General features: G+C 40.7%; 1 long non-coding RNA gene across 1 annotated transcript; it reads left to right on the forward strand.

Annotated features, from left to right (window-relative positions):
• The first annotated feature begins 966 nt into the window (after window positions 1-966).
• LOC108502989 lies at window positions 967-7,471 on the forward strand. The gene is made up of 3 exons (XR_001876680.1): window positions 967-1,069; window positions 5,600-5,792; window positions 6,913-7,471. It is a non-coding gene; the product is annotated as an uncharacterized LOC108502989 (long non-coding RNA).
• Window positions 7,472-12,187: the final 4,716 nt, after the last annotated feature.

The raw sequence follows: 12,187 nt of genomic DNA on the forward strand, positions 1-12,187 counted from the left end.
GAGCTTGACAGCAGAAGTAGAGTGTCGTGCGTCCCCTGGCACACTGAATGGGGTTTGCTAACTAATTCCTTTATTTTAAATAAATATTCAGACTAAGGGACCTGCTGGCAAGGGAGCCTGGGCCACTGGCTATTGCTGCTGGGCACAGAGAGCCTCCACTCTCTGCTTGAGTGCAACTGACAGTGCATTCCAAGAGGAGGGTACCAAGCAATGCCCATCGCCCTGCAGCGCAGAGAAATGCCCGAGTCTCCCCAGACCCAGCCGGGTCATAGCTGAGGCCAGGGGCTTATGGGGTTCCCACAGGGGAGTGGGAGGGGGGAGCTGCCTGCCTGCCGCACTGAGGCATCTATGCACTGCCCTCAGTGCATAGTTAGGAAGCTCAGAGAGGTTAAAGCACAACCCCATTTGCAGACTGGCATCACTCAGGTGAACCACAGTTCACTAGGGCACACGATTTAAACTTTCAGAAGGAATAACTACGGCCTTATTTATAAGCAAATTATCACTATCAGTAATCAACCAGATTACGGATTCCTAGAGTAAGGGCAAAGATCAGACCTGGAGGCATATCCCATATTAAGACAGGACGTATCCAGGAAGATGAGACTGCCTCCTGGTTGAGAGTAGTGAACGGTTCATTTCGTTTGTGTTTGTCAGCATGTTGCAATGAAATTTTAGCAATATTTCAAATACCGCAGAATGTATCAGTGAGTTTACACTGGTCAGTAGGATTTAATGTTATTTTATACAGACCTTGTTTCATTTCCCCATGAAGTGTGGGTTTTAACCTCTCTCAAGTTGCTAATTCTTGCCCACTTAAAAAGAAAAATGGGCAGCAGTTCATCCTGGGGAATACAGATTTGCTAAAGACAAGGCAAATATATCTCAGAAGGAAGACCTTTGCACTGCTGAGCTTTGCCAAAGGAGCAAGGCCAGCCAAACCCTGCCCTCACCTCACCTTCCCTTTTTCAGTGTAAGCACCTGCAAATCACCTCCTACTCACTTGAAAGAAGAGAGGAAATCGTTTCCAGTCAGAATCACTGCATTTACACCTTTTCAGTTCAGAAAGGTATGTGGGATATTAATCATTGTGCTCTTTATATAGATTAACAACTATTTGCATTGTTGTGCATTTTTTTTCCACTTCTCTTGCCCTAATTAATGGACACTAGGTAAAGGGTGTGTTGTGTTGTTTTTTTTAATAGCTGTCTAAATATAAGGGAAATATATACTCAAATATGAAAGCCCAGGTCACTTTAATTCAGTAGAAATCATTAAGAATTTTGCAAGAAATTGAATTAGGGTGTATTAGCTTACAAGAAATTCAGAAATCTTTGCATGATTTACATCAATTACAATTATTCTAATTATGAGTGGTAGTGCTGCTGCTAATAAAAGAATACATTCAGCTCATGAACATGCTCTGTCTCTTTAATGACAAACTTACTTTTGGAAGGAAAAGGTGGCAGGGTCAAAATTGTCAATGTGAACAGTAATTCTTTAGCAGAATTTTGATTCTGTTACTCACACAAGTTGTTTGTACTGCCCAAGCAATTAGTAGAAACCCAAGATATGTGATGTGAATCATGTCTTTCTGTATGTCTGCACAATATTTTTCACTTAGTCCCTTCATTTAACCCATACTCTCAGTCCTGCTCTAGAACAAATGAAATTTAATAGCAATACATGTGTTTCTTGTATATGCATTTGTGTATATTTGCTAATAAAGTCCTCAGTGTGAGATGTTAATTCAGCTTGGCCATGTAGCAGAGATCGCATTCTCCAGGTGAGTTCTGCTGAATTTAAGAATTTAAGTATTTTATTGACTGACTTATGACTGACATGTTCTGTGACTGTAACATCATTCTGTCTCCCTTCTGCCCAAGACATGGTGCCTAAAACAGGAACATGTTCTCTTTGGACAAAAAAAGAATGAGAAACTGTGACTCTTCGGCTGTCCCTATTCTAGGAATGGGTGCCCATTTGCTGTGCAGCAGGAGCAAAACTTCCAGTTTAGTTTTTTCCAAGAGGAATTGAGTTCATGTGACACAGCTGCTCTGCCGACACGGCCAACATGCGTTACCTACAGACAGTCAGGGGATTCACTTCTGAGCAGCAACACTATTTCAGTCCAAAAACTAGTGTTGACTCACCCAGAGGTGTTTGGTTTTGTTAAAAACATAACAAGCCTCAATATTGCTATCGTCACTAGGTATTAAAAGCAGCAGCCTTCTGTCTTGTATTGACTTGGCAGAAACAAGGAAGTCTAGGAAGTCCAAAATACACTGGTCAGAAGTTTGGGAAAAAAAATTATCATAATTGTGTCATGAAAAGTTTAGTAATATAATTCCTCCTTTCTTTTATTTATTTCTAATCCTTCTATTAAGGACAGTGATTAACAGTGGAGACAAATGGCAGGTCATGATGGTTTTCTCTATCTCTTGACAATGTTAAAAATGCATATAGATGTTCAATATAATAAAAAAGCAATAGTCTGCAGCAAGATGGACATCGAGGGCCATAATTTTTAGGTGGCTGGATACACAGTGTATCAAGTGTGGATGAACAGGCTGTGCAAGGGGAGCTCTGGGGCCCCTCAGCAGCCCTGGCTGCAGTGGGAGCACTGGCAGTTGCATAGGGATACGGCAGCCCTGCAGCTTCCCACCCAGGCCTGGCACAGCTGTTCTCTCTGTCTCTGCTCAATAGTGCCTTAGCATGGCTGGCGTGGTCTATCTCATACAGAGGCCAACAGCAACTAAAACATTAAAAATGAGATCTTGACCTAATTTTTTGTTCTCTGCTTGCTAGAGATGGAAAGACATTGCTGGGCAGCAATCGCCGGAAAACTTCTTTATGTTATTCACTGTGTTGCTACACAATTATCTCGCTGGAAACAGCAGCTATATGAGGGAAGAATATTCATAGCTGTTCTCCACCCAGACAGTATGAAAATGTATCAACTCAGCTCCAGATACAACTTTGTGGAGAGTTCTGGCTGTTGTACCCTTTCCCTCCCTTCTCATCACCTCATGTGCAGCTGCTGGCAGATGCTCTGGGCAGCTGCCAGCTCCATCCCGCTCCCCATGCAGTACAGTTGGATGCCTCTTCTCTGCTGGTTGCTACCCCAGACCAGAGAGTGGGGAGTTTTCAAATAGGCATCAGTCAACAGGACAAAAGTGCAGAGAACTTGACTTGGATGGGAAATGCTGGGAATTACCTCAAAGTTATCAGATCCAAACAGAGCCCAGCCCAGGGTGAACCTTGCACCACACATACACATTCCAAAAATTAGCTTAATGAAAGTTTGCTAGAAATGACTTTGAGTACCAAAATTTACTGTTATTGACAATAGCACAGAACAAAGTACCTTCAAAATTAACTGTTAGACCTTGTCTATACCATGACACACTTGTAATACTTCCCAAATTTTTTTTTATTCATATATTTCCTCAGAACCAGTCCAGGCAAAGTTTGAGCATGGGTGTGGAAGTAGAACTCAAAAGCTGGTTTTGTTTATTGGTTTTGTTTTGGGTTTCTTTATTTTTTTTTTTCTCACTACAGTACTCAAGTCTGATTTATTTATTTATTTATTTTCCAAGGGCCTTGTCTTTCTTTTGCATGCATGCAAAGTAGTCTTCTGATACCTTGATATTCTATAGTTTACACTGGTTTATTTCCAAAATTTATTTCCGTGTTTGACATTTTGTGATGGAATAATCAATACTAGGAATTATTACTGGAATTAACATTGGCTGCTGAAGTAGTCTACACTAAGGTTCTTTGAATAAAATAAAAATCAGAGTTACTAGAAAATGGTATTTCAAAGATAAATAAAATAAATCTTTGTGCTTTCAAAGTACTACTGTTTTCTGAGTTTTATTTTTCTTCTGCCAGATTTTACTGAAGAGATGTTTTACTCATCCTGGGAAAAATGTCAATGTTTGGTCTAAATACTGTGATGTTTTGAAAAGGTGAAGTTTGAAGAAGGCCAAATTATCAGAATTTTCTGATGAGCCTGCCAGTAGCTTTTCTGCAATTCTGCTGAGAATGTGTGTGTTAAATGAAATAGTAGTATTCAGCATGTGCATTGCTGCAACAACCACTGCCTAAGTCAAGAGATCAGGGCACCAAAAGGTTCATCAAAGGACCTGTTCCTGCCTCATCTAGGTAGTTCATAGCCTAAATACACCAGTACATAACAGTATTTTACATTAGACAAAATCATCAACATCTGCTCCTGAGTAGGATTTTTAGAGCTGGAGCTGTAGTCAGACACAGGAGATGACAAGCTTCTCACCTTCTCCATGCCAGGCCAGCGGCCATTCCACCTACGCTGCAAAACGTAAGATGGTGTGCTCCTGGCAAACCCTTTTTCTCTAGTTTACTTGCATAAAAATAGTCATGCTCTTAGTTTCAGTTATGTTTTACACTCAGATACTGTTGTGATTTTGCCAATATTAATCTTTGGGATCTAAGTGTGATAAAAATGAACTATACTATGTATTCCTAGTCATATGGCAGCCAAGCATAAGATTTCATTTTTCTTTCTTTTTTTTTTTTTGTTAAAATGTTTTTTCATTGTTATGTAGGAGAGTTTAAAGCTTCTGTCTTCCTAGCCCCATAAGAAAGACACCCCACCAATATTTCATGTCTCATGCATTCATGCAATCCTAGTTTCTTGTGACTGATAGGATTTTATGCTGATTTTACTTCTCATGTTTTGTTTACCTTACAATGCATTAAGCTCACATGGTAATAATCCAGTGGATTTCAGCATTCTGCCTTTTATTCAGAAGAGATGGAGAAAGTCATAATTTCAGATTTAAACAAGCTGTCTTGCTTTTGGAACAGCAAACTGCAGAGTGAAAATACAACATGAACTAGCAGAAATCAGGTTACTGTTCATTCAAACAGAATTGGTTTCACAGCGTCAAAGCCATAATTTAGTTTTACCAAGTACTTTCACTATCAGGACTGTGACTCCTGATGGAGTCAGGGCATCTTTCAGTCTTGATTAAAGCCTATAAATGCTTGAAATTAAGTGGTTTACTATTGAAAATGTGTTTCATTATCCAATTAATCTCACTGTTAAAAATGTGCATTATGTTCCTAGTCAAAGGGCATATTTACACAGAACAGGAGTGTTTGTGTTGAATTTGCTGTACACTGAAATCACATGTATATTCCCGGAGTGCAATTTTTAGCAACTAAAAAAAAAAATGAGATATACAGATTTGGTGCTCCTCCTGTTTAAAACTACCCGTTGAAGTAATACTGACAAACATTTGCGTAGAGGCACAATAAGAATTCCTTAGCTGGCATCTCACACAACTTTGCGTCTCACTCAAGACTACTGAAGATGGCAGGCTGCTGTTAGAGAAGGTTATCTATCTCTAACTGTTCCCAGGGAGGCAAAATATGTTTGTTTAGAGCAAATACATAACCATTACCCATACTACAGCAGATTTTTGTTATCTAGAGTTTTATGGATGGGTCTTTCACTTAAAGACAAAGAATCAAAACTGTTACCCAAAAAATGCAATGTTGTCCCTTCATTTTTTAAAAAAACACTTAATCCCTTCTTCTTTCCCCATCACAGATGATTTCCAGCTCTCTACATGCCAACGATGGCAGCTGGAGCAAGAACTCAGCTTGGAATCATGCTGCTGTCACAAACAAGAATACAGTGGTGTGCTTTGCCAAAGCATCCATCTACAACACTCCTTTTTTCTTTCATAGATCTACTTTTCATTCATGGGAAACCCTGCTCCTCCACGTCATACATCGCTTTGGTATGCTAGGTTCAAAGAGCAAAATAGTGTTAGAGAAGCGCGTTTAGTCAGAATATGAAAAAAAGTGAACTAGGCAATTTATCAAGTACATTCCACGCCAAAAGCAGGGTATTTGAAAAAAAAAAAAAAGAAAAGAAAACAAAAACAAACAAACAAAAAACCCCCAAACAATACTTTTTTTTTCCAAATTAGAAAGGGGAATATGTCATAGAGGAAAGAAAAAAAAATAAAATGTGTTTTTCCCCATGCAAGCTTTTTCCTCCAGAAATGTGAAAATTATATAGATCAGTATCTTACGCAGGTTGTTATATGGCAGTAAGCCCTGCCTCCACATCACCAGGGGGGTAGAGAGCCACCTCTGATGAGGAGAAGACTCCAATCTGTGCTGCCAGTTCTCTTGCTGAGATCCTGCAGGGTCTCAAATGGAATGAGCTGCCTCTCATAGCTGCAAGTTACCACCAGTCTTTGTGCCACGCAAGCCAGGAACCCTGGGGCTCCAGCCTTTCCTGAGCATCACCGGAGCATCGCCAGCACTATTTACTGCTGGGAGGGATGGGCAGCTGCACGGCAGCAGCTGCAACCCCGTTTTAGCTCAGAGCGGGATACAAACTCCTGCTGTGCAGGCAGGAGAGTTGTTGCTTTCCTGAGGAGCAGTTGTCAGAGCACAGCAATCTTCACTGCCCTATGCCACTGAGGCATGGGTTTTGAAGATCTCAGAAATCGGTAAGACCTAGGAGCTGGGAGCCTTTTCCTGACTGGGAAAGGACCAGACCAGCTTCAGCTCTCAGCTCCTGCTGAGTTTGTAGCTCAGCTGTTGCCCCACTGCTCAAGATGCAGAAGCAGGCTCTTCTACAGAGCAGCGGCTTCAGCTCCTCAGTCCTGCTGAGCTCAGCAGTAGCCCAGCTGAGCTCTGAACCGTAAGCTGGCTTTGTGGATAGATAAAAATAGTAAGGCATGAATAACATTAACACTGAAATAAGGGCAACTGTCACATTTCTGTTCCTTTTTTACTGTGAAGCCCTAACAAGGATAAAAGGGTAGAGTCTAGAAGTCCAAGTGCAAAAACTCTCTTAGCCACAGCACTCCATGGTCCATTTAGGTCTGACTTGTTTCTGGACAGGCTCCTTGGGCATGCAAACTTTCAAGTGGGCTCTGCTAAGGAATAAGGAGGAGGCATCACAGCATGTAACCTCAACCCACCATTGGGATTGCAGAAAGGAGCCGAGCTGGGAATGGAACCTTTCTTTCCATCTCTGATGTTTAAATGTTCCTTGTCATCTTCTAAAACAGCTTATCTGAGCCAAAATGCAGAGAACAGTTTGTGAAATTTTGTCCTTTTGAAACAGAGCCCTGAGCTTTCCTCCTACTCATATCCAAACCTAATCTTATCCCAAGCAACAGCCTCAGCTACTTCGCAGCCCAGACTCCTTCTCAAGTCTTTCCCTGACATTAAGGGATTTCTTGTTGTTGTACCACTGTGCATCTGAAACAGCTGTGGTGTGTTACAGTCCTGTGAGGTGACCTGGTAAATGAAAACATAGTGAATGGCATGCTAATATTATTAATCTATTTCTTGTTCCTTCACTGAGGAAATTTGCATAATTAACCCCCAGAGGTTCTTATTTATCAGCATAACATTTGTTTCGCTTGCCATTGCATTCCAAATATTGCTTTGCCCTGGAGACCTGTTGTGCTAGAGCAGAGCTTCAGAGAAAGAATGCCAAATGTTGCTATTATCCCTACCAGAATAATAGGGGAAGGATTTTGGCTCTAGATACATGGAATTTTATGAAGAGGCAATCTGTGCTTTCACATAGAGGGTCCCACAAGCAACCCTGGGTTATTTCTTGAGGTGGTGCTCAGAAGAGGGTTGATTCCAATGCAAGAGGGGTGATTCCCCATCAATCTCTTCCCAACAATCCCAGTACACTGTTTTGGTAGGAGCCTTGTGTCTCTGGGCAGCCCACTGATGAGGCAACTTCTTATGAAAAAGAAGTTCCTGCCCTAAGTATTGCTTTGTAAGCCATCCAACATGGTGTTTCACAGCAAGGAAGGAGAGGTACATTGTCCCTTTTTTTCTGATTACATCACGCTGTGTCCCCACTTGAGGCCGGCGATACATTTCGGTCTTTCGGCGACATTAAGTGCCTGCTGCATAATTTACAGTACTTTGTTGCTTTGAACATTTGCATCCTAATTACTGTTAAGCAGCAGATGCCCAATAAATGTTGGGATTACATGTGCCCTTCCAGCATCTGTCTTAGACTACATCATCTCTGTAGGTAAACTCATAACATCTTAAAAGCAACTGATCCCCTTCAGGCAAAGTGTTCCTATTAATCACTTTTCATAACTCATTGCCTTCCTCACCTAAATTGCACGTTGCTCTGGATGTGCACAGAGCCCTGGATGTGCACGGAGACCCAACAAGCCCTATGTAATGCCGTGCCAGCCCTGTGAAGAGGCAGGGGCATAGGCATCCCACATTGCATAGCTATTGACCTCATGGCAAGTCAAACAGGAAGCCCAAAGCAAGGCAGCAGGGCAGATGAGCAGACAGACAGAGGAAAAAGCCCTGAGGCTCAGAAGAGTGGGCTGATCAAAGAGGTGGTCACCAGGAACAGAGGAAACCCAGACCTAACTGAAGAAAATCCCAAGGCCATTTCTGCTTTGATGGGAGCTGCAATTGCTCCACCAGCTTTCATCTCTGTCTGCCTCCTCCTATGTTTTCTCTTCCATGGGCAATGTGCTGGGGACTGGGAAGGAAGTACCAGGACTACTTAGTGTTAGTTGGCTCTGATTGTTTATGTACTCAAGTACTAAAGGAGCAGAATTACCACATGCCCTTTAAAAAAACACACCTACTAAATGCACAAAACTAGAGATGAACAAAATTGCTGTCTGCTAATGACAGTATGGAAGTAGTGGGTCAAAAAACAGCCAGAAAATGATTTCCCCATTTTCCCTCTAATAAACCGTAATCCTGAGCTAATTTGTTTTTAAGGAGTTCTGGCATTACTCCAAAGGGCTGCATTTTCCAGAGATGAGCTATCCATTTCCTCTGGTCTTTTTAACATGGCTGCAGCTGAACTTTTAAGCCAGATCATCCCAATTTGCCAGGCATGAGATTATTGCTGGTGTGCAAAATGAGGAAGAGAATTAAAAATAACCATGCCAGTAGCTGTGCAGTCTGTTGGTTTAAGGCTTAGAGGTTTATGTGTCATTTGGAAGTACTTGAGTTCCAGAATAGGCTGTTTGGTAAGTCTCTGTTGTAGGGAGACACACAGTACAGATTTGACTCCTTCGCTTTTCACAGATCAGCTTAGGATACAGAAGCATGAAAAAACACCCAGACACTCATTTTAGAACTGAATAGGTCAGTGCTTTAACTGCACGTGATGAAAGCCAGTAGTGTACTTGGGTATACTTAGCTCAGCTTAGCTCAAATTAATTGTATTATGCACATGTTAGGATGTATCATATAATGCAGCATAGCACACACATGGTCCTCAAAGGCAGAAATGAGTGACTCCAGCCACACAGAAAAGATGCTGATGAAATTTCAAAAATCAGATTTCCTGATGGTTTATTTATTTTTGCAAAAATGCATTTTTTGAATGTAAGCATTTTTAGATCCTTCCTTTTTATTGCTGAGCAAATGCCCTACATTTAAGTGCAGTTCATAAACCTTCTGTACCCACTAATGAGGAAAACGTTTGCAACTCTTAGACACAGGCCAGACAAAGAACAGTCACCCAGTAGCCAAAGCTGTTCATATATCCCAAGACTCTTTTATTCCTCACCTCTTTTTCTGGTGTATGTGTTTTAATTCCTACATAAATGGAACTTTCTGTAGTCTTTCAATGTAAATTTAGTGCAGGAGATTTACTTCACATATCTCTTGTGCTATTGAAAAGAGGTTCTTTAAACTAGATTTGGACACTTTAAAATACATTAACAATTTATCACAAAACATGTAATTTAATGTGTCATTTTGCATCCAGATATCACTAGCTTTTCTTAACATTAAAAGAGTTGCTACCTTATTGTCAGCCTTCTGTCAACCCAGGTAAAGAGCTATTAATTACCTTTTGTTTTTAATTATACCTACCTAAGGCCTGGGCCTGATGCGTTTTTAGCCCATGGTAACTCTTTAGCAGCAGTGATCCTTTAGAGGGGAAATGAGGAATGTTTAGCTGTTAAAAACAGTTTTTAGTGGAGCTGATGTCCTCAATTAGTCCTTTTTATTAATAATTGCCACTTCTTTTCCTCTTGCTAGCTAAGTACATCTTCTTTTGTCTTCTGAGATGTCCAGAATGTTAAAACTAAACTTCCTCCTCACCTTGAATAATACAAATGCAGCAGTCACCACTAAACATCTGGCAATTACACCTGAAATATCCACCAAGGATTTGTTATTATGATTCTAAGAAGAGGGAAAAACTATAAGTGGTTGGGTTTGTTGTTAGTATCCAACAGACAAAAGTACATCAGTGCTCTTAGGAGAGGACACAGGATTTCATAATCTTTCTGTGTAGATGATTTGACTTCTAATTGTTTAGTTTTTATGGGCCTCCCCCAACCCTGTTCCTCCTCACCCTGAGCAGAGTGAACACACATCTTTACAGCCCCTGCCTGTTCCAGCCAGCATCCTGGAATGACATCTGCCCAACCTTTTTTCAAAGCCAGGTACTGTAGCTGAGGTGTCCAGACATTACTGGTGTCAGGGCACTGGCAGCTCTATCCAGAAAAGCATGCTGGATGGGTGACATAGCATCCACATGTGTGGGTTATTTCAAGAAGCTCAGGCAAAAATACATCCATTGTTCAACAGTCCCCAGAACAGCTAATCTTGTTCCTCTATGCCAACAGCTGTCCTATTAATTGTGTATTTTTCATAGACGTAGTTCCGCCAATTCCATGTGATACATAAAGATCAATAAAAATAAGGTCATTTATAAACACTCCTTCTTTCTCAGCGTCTCTGCCCTGCTCCCAGGATATGCCTGTTGGCAAGGTGAACCGCCTGTCACAGACTGTCCACTTCATCCAGACCAAACGATAAAGCACTGAAAGGCATAATGATGGTTAGCAGTTAAAGGCAAAATAAAAGGGAAAAATAATAAAAGAAAACCACCTATAAACCTATTAGTGCATGTATAGCTCACCCAACATGGACTAGAACCACCAAATACATTTCTGCTACCTAGTTTATACTTATTGAATGCCCTCGTGTATTTTCCACAAGGGCTTACCTTCCATTTCATTTAACATAATCCATTAATTTCAAAACTTGACATAGGAAAGGTCTCTCTGGGGCCTCACAATTATAGCAAGTTGTGCAACCTGAGTATCAGCCATTTTGATAGAGACTTCCTGCCACGCAGTGGGTTTCAGTTCTGCAGGTCTCTGCTGTGCTGAAGTAAATAAAAGACCATGTACACAAATACACCATTGGCTTTGTCTGCCTCTCCCATCTACAGTCACACCAACTGGAGACTTGGGTTTCTGACAAAACACCTGATCTCTGGCATACCAAAACACAATGCCTTGCAGGACAGGAAGATTTGGGGGATATATAATTTCAAAACCATCAGGGTGCTGTAATACCTCTGATCATTCATGTCATGGGGAAACACTGAAGAACAAGATGGCATTTGCATGCTGACCTCTTTTTTTGCTCTTCTACCTTTCCGCTCATGTACTGTATGTCAAAGTTGCAAAGGGTTGTAATTCATAAGAGTAATCTGGTGCCAATCCTGTAAAAACTTCCTTTTAACAGAGATAAGATAATTCAGTCTAACAGTTCTTTAACTAAATAGGATTAATTAGCAGGAAGCTGGCTGCTTAATTCACCACTGACCTGTAAAACCTGATAAGAATGAGGTCACTGGACATAACAGAGCTATTTAGGAGTTTAGCTCAAACTCTTATAACAGAAAACTTCATTTAAAGATCAGTCTGATATAATAAAACTCTGGAGTAACAAAATATTACTTATTAAAGAGAGATCTAATCTTTAAAATAGTGTGCTCTGTATACGCAAAAGCGTATTCCTTCCAAAACAAGCAATTGCAACATCAGTGGACACCAGACTTTGACATTCAAACCAAACCCATCCAGTTTCACATCCTTTCCCCAAAAATTTGTTATATAAAGCTCATTTTTTGTGACCTTAAAACTCACAGGAGCTTCACATTATGAGAATCTTTTTTTCACGTTTCACTCCTTTGAACATATCCTGAGTAATCATCTTGATTAAACGAAGCTTGTTTAAGGATCAGAAAAAATAAATAGTGTGCATGTACCTCCATAGCTCCTCAGTTTCCCTTCAGCTTCTACCTAGCTTTCACTATTTTTTTTTTCTGACAGTAATTTTTTGCAAATGACAGTTT

The sequence above is a fragment of the Lepidothrix coronata genome, unplaced genomic scaffold, assembly GCF_001604755.1.
Source record: "Lepidothrix coronata isolate B3197 unplaced genomic scaffold, Lepidothrix_coronata-1.0 Scaffold4, whole genome shotgun sequence".
Lineage (NCBI taxonomy): Eukaryota > Metazoa > Chordata > Aves > Passeriformes > Pipridae > Lepidothrix > Lepidothrix coronata.